The sequence below is a fragment of the Pseudoliparis swirei genome, chromosome 12 (assembly GCF_029220125.1).
Source record: "Pseudoliparis swirei isolate HS2019 ecotype Mariana Trench chromosome 12, NWPU_hadal_v1, whole genome shotgun sequence".
Lineage (NCBI taxonomy): Eukaryota > Metazoa > Chordata > Actinopteri > Perciformes > Liparidae > Pseudoliparis > Pseudoliparis swirei.
In genome coordinates, this window is record NC_079399.1 from 913,496 (window position 1) to 918,495 (window position 5,000).

Sequence of the window (5,000 nt, forward strand, 5' to 3'; positions counted from 1 at the left end):
CACAAAGACACACACAGAGACACACAAAGACACACACAGAGACACACACACACACACAGACACACACACAGTGGTCATGACCAGTGGCGGTGCCTCCATAGGGGGCGCTAGGGCGCTGCCCCTCTTACAATTTTGAGATGAAAAAAAGAAGAAGAAAAAAATAAAATACATCCTGTCAAAAAACATTATATACCAAATCATTTAAATAGTAAATATACCGTGTTGACGCGCTAAATGTGTGTGGGAGACCGTCAGCCTGTCAACAACCACTTGAGTTAAATGAGACATAAATAACATATCGCCACTCATGGCTATCGCAAGAAGCCCCTCCCAGCACTGAGCCCGCCCACGTGTGTGTCTTGACAGCGAGCAAACATTTCACGGTCGTTTGGCAAGGCGGCTTCTCATTGGAGGATAAACGTGAGATCTTGGGGCCAAAAATGTGCCTGGCCAATGACATCGTTCTTATTTCACGTGACTGGACTATTCGGTAATCAGAGACGGTATCGTTCCCTCAGCCAGAGAGCTCCACGGAGCTACGGGGAGCAGGTAGCTTCATGAACTGTTGGCTGGAGCTCAGTGAGTAATGCTGTTTAGTTTCTCCTGTCTGTTGTTCAAAGGGACTGGAAACTCTCTGGACTACAGCAGGGGAGGGCCTAAAGAGCTGCAGACAAGTGGAAAGCACCAATGTTAACGCAGCATCTAGCTAACAGCATGAAGCTAACTCGCTAACAGCATGAAGCTAACTGGCTAACAGCATGAAGCTAACTCGCTAACAGCGTGAAGCTAACGAGCTAACAGCGTGAAGCAAACTGGCTAACAGCATGAAGCTAACTCGCTAACAGCATGAAGCTAACTCGCTAACAGCGTGAAGCTAACGAGCTAACAGCATGAAGCTAACTAGCTAACAGCTGAACCCACACATGCCTTACGCACACACACGCACACACTCACACACGCACACACTCACACACGCACTCCCGCACCTCACACTGCACACACGCACACACTCACTCACACACACACTCCTGCACACACGCACTGCCCTTGCCTGCACCACACACATCACACACGCTCACACGCACGCCTTACACATACACACACTCACACGCTCACGCATGCATCACACACACTACACACTACACACGCACATACACACACGCACACACCTTACACATGCACACTCACACGCCTGCACACACATTACACACGCACTCACACACACTTTACACTGCACTACACACGCACACACACACACACACACGCACACGCACACACAGATCATACACGCACACGCCGCGCTTTTGCACCACGCATACACACACACACACACACACTCACCGCCACACTCACTGCAGCTCACACACACTGCACACACTTTGCACACACACACTCACACACGCACACACACTCACACTCACACACACTCACACTGCACACTCACATACGCTCACACACACACTCACACTACACACACATTTCACTTTTATACACACTCACTATTACACACACGCACACACACTCACTCACACGCACGCACACACTCACACACACTCACACACGCACACACTCACACACGCACACACGCCTTGCCGACTCCACGCACACACACACACTGCACACTACCACACGCTCACACACTCACACACGCTCCACACCACACACCTGCGCACACACACACACTCACCACACGCCTCACACACACTCACACACTCGCACACGCACACACACACACTCACACACGCACACTCACACACTCGCACACACGCACTCACACTCGCACACTCACACTCACACACGCACTCACACACTCGCACTCACACGCACACTCACACACGCACTCACACACTCGCACACACACGCACTCACACACACGCCACACATACCACACACACTCACACGCACACACACACACACTCACACACACTCGCACACACACACACACACACACACGCACACACACACACACACACGCACGCACACACTCACACACAGTCACACACACACTCACACACACACACTCACACACAGTCACACACACACACACACTCACACAGACTCACACACGCACACACTCACTCACACACACCTGTGCCCCTAGGCCACCTGTCGCCCGTGGAGACGGACGGGGACATGCTGGGCTACGACCTCTACAGCTCGGCTCTGGCCGACATCCTCAGTGAGCCGACCACGCAGCCGCCGCTCTGCGTGGGCCTCTACGCCCAGTGGGGGAGCGGCAAGTCCTTCCTGCTCAAGAAGCTAGAGGGTGAGTGGGGGGGGGGAGGAGGAGAGAGAGAGAGGAGAGAGAGGAGAGAGAGCGAGAGAGAGAGACACTAACTCCCCTCCCCCCCAGACGAGATGAAGACCTTCGCCGGCCAGCAGGTGGCGCCCCTGTTCCAGTTCTCCTGGCTGCTCGTGTCTCTGTCTCTGCTGCTCTGCGGCGTTGTGGGCGTCGGCCTCGGCTTCACCGTCGACCTCCGGCTGGCGGTGGCCGTGTCCCTCAGCCTGCTGCTGCTGCTCTACGCCTTCTGTGGTGAGTGCTGGGGCCCCTGGGGGCCCGGGTCCTCTGTGTCTCCTGTGTCCCCCGTGTACTCACCGTGTCTCCTCCGTAGTGCTGGTGTACTTCGGCGGGCGGCGTGAGGGCGAGCGCTGGACGTGGGCGTGGCTTCTCAGCACGCGGTTGGCCCGCCAGGTGCTCTACCTGGAGCTGCTGCTGCGGCTGATGTTCGTGATCCCTCCAGAGCTGCCGGAGCAGAGCAGCCGCGCCCTGCCCGTCAGGTGAGTGACGTCATCACGCCGACGACGTCACCGTGACATGGTGACATAGTCATGGCATGGTGATGACATCATGATGACATGGTGATGACATCATGATGACATGGTGATGACATCATGGCCTCCCCCAGGTTCCTGTTCACCAACTACAACCGTCTGTCAAGCGTCGGCGGCGAGACGTCGATGGCCGAGATGATCGCCACGCTGTCCGACGCCTGTGAGAGAGAGTTCGGCTTCCTGGCTACACGCCTCTTCAGAGTGCTGAGGACAGAGGACACGCAAGGTACACAGAGGACACACAGAGGACACAGAGGACACACAGAGGACACACAGAGGACACAGAGGACACACAGAGGACACAGAGGACACACAGAGGACACAGAGGACACACAGAGGACACACAGAGGACACACAAGGTACACAGAGGACACATAGAGGACACAGAGGACACAGAGGACACACAGAGGACACACAGAGGACACAGAGGACACACACACACTTACAGCCTCACTTTTCTTCTTATTCCTCCTCCTCCTCCTCAGCAGGAAACAGGAAGTGGAAGCAGACGTGCTGTGTGCCGTCCTTCCTGGTCTTCGTGGTGGTTCTGGTCTGCCTGCTGACGGGCCTGGCTCTGCTGGCGCTGCTGGAGGCCTGGAGCCAGCGGTGGCGTGCTGGTGGCGGTGGGCGGCGTGGTGGGCGTGGCTCTGCTGCTGAACCTGCGGACCTGGTGGCGCATGACGGACTCGCTGCTGAACTCGCAGAGGAAGCGTCTCCACGGCGCCGCCAACAGGATGCACAAGCTGAAGAGCGAGGGCTTCATGAAGGTGAGCCTTAAAGGGCCGGCCACGCCCAGCCCTCATCCAATCAGCTGCTAGGGCTTCATGAAGGTGAGCCTTAAAGGGCCGGCCACGCCCAGCCCTCATCCAATCAGCTGCTTGGGCTTCATGAAGGTGAGTTAAGCACGGGCCACGCCCAGCCCTCATCCAATCAGCTGCTTGGGCTTCATGAAGGTGAGCCTTAAAGGGCCGGCCACGCCCAATTCAGTTTTTCAATTCAGTTTATTTGTAGCCCAATTTCACAAATTACAAATTTGTCTCGAGATGCTTACAATCTGTACACATAGACATCCCTGCCCCAAAACCTCACATCGGACCAGGAAAACTCAAATAACCCTTCAGGGGAAAAAAGGAAGAAACCTGAGGAGAGCAATAGAGAGGATCCTCCAGGATGGACAGATGCACAGATGGGCTGTACAGAAGGACAGACGAGCTATTCACGACAGGCAGAGGACAGTCTATGCAGGCATCCACGATGGAGACCTCCACGATCCACTGTGGGCAGATGGCGGTGGGGAGGAGGAGTGGGCGGAGTCTCAACAGACAGGCGTGAATATGAGCAGGAATTTACGCACCCAGACGAATTCATCAGGCAGATAGATTTGCGTTGCCTCATAAGGGTCCGGCGACCCCATGAGACGAAAGTCAAAAGGACTCTGGAGAAAGAGTTAGTAACGCAGATTATAGATGAAAATTCATCCCTATGAGAGAAAAGAGGAGATAGGTGTACCCGCACTTCTGTAACGCCCCCCGGCAGCTATAAGCCTATAGGTATATCAAGGGGCCGACCAGGCAAACCTGATTCAGCTTCCTAAATTATAAGCTCTGTCAAAGAGTGAAGGTCTGTTCACTTCAACGAGGTGACTGTGTCTGCCTGACTGAAATTGAAGTTGTCCATAAAAGAGAGATGATAACTGTGTGTTGCCTGGCTCCCGGCCTCTACTTTTAAGACTCTAGGAACTACAAGAAGTCCCGCATTTAGTGATGAGCTCTAGGTAAGCAATGGCAACACAAGCTCTAAGATATGATGGAGCATCACCAATCAAGGCTTGTAGGTTAAGAGAAGAATTTAAAAAGTGATTTTGATTTGCTGGAGCCAGCAGAGTGTTAGTGCAGGAGTGATGTGATCTTTCTGTTTTAGGTGAGAACACGAGTTGCAGCATTTGGATCAACTGAGGACCAAGAGATTTATTAGGAGCAGCCTGCTAATAAGGAGTTGCAGTAATCCGTCTCGGCAAACAATGTTGAACTATCTTGCATTTTGAGATGATGTGCCTGATTGAAATACGTAGATGAAAGAATGTAGTCCTTGAGATTTATTTATGTGGGAGTTAGCGATTTAAGTCCCGATCAAAGATATCACTAAGATTCTTTTACAGCAGTAAGTGA

At 53.5% G+C, this 5,000-nt stretch overlaps 1 protein-coding gene across 1 annotated transcript in view; it reads left to right on the plus strand.

The window, feature by feature from the left end:
• Positions 1-5,000, plus strand: part of LOC130202284 (kinase D-interacting substrate of 220 kDa B-like) — a 57,124-nt gene that overhangs the window by 12,407 nt on the left and 39,717 nt on the right.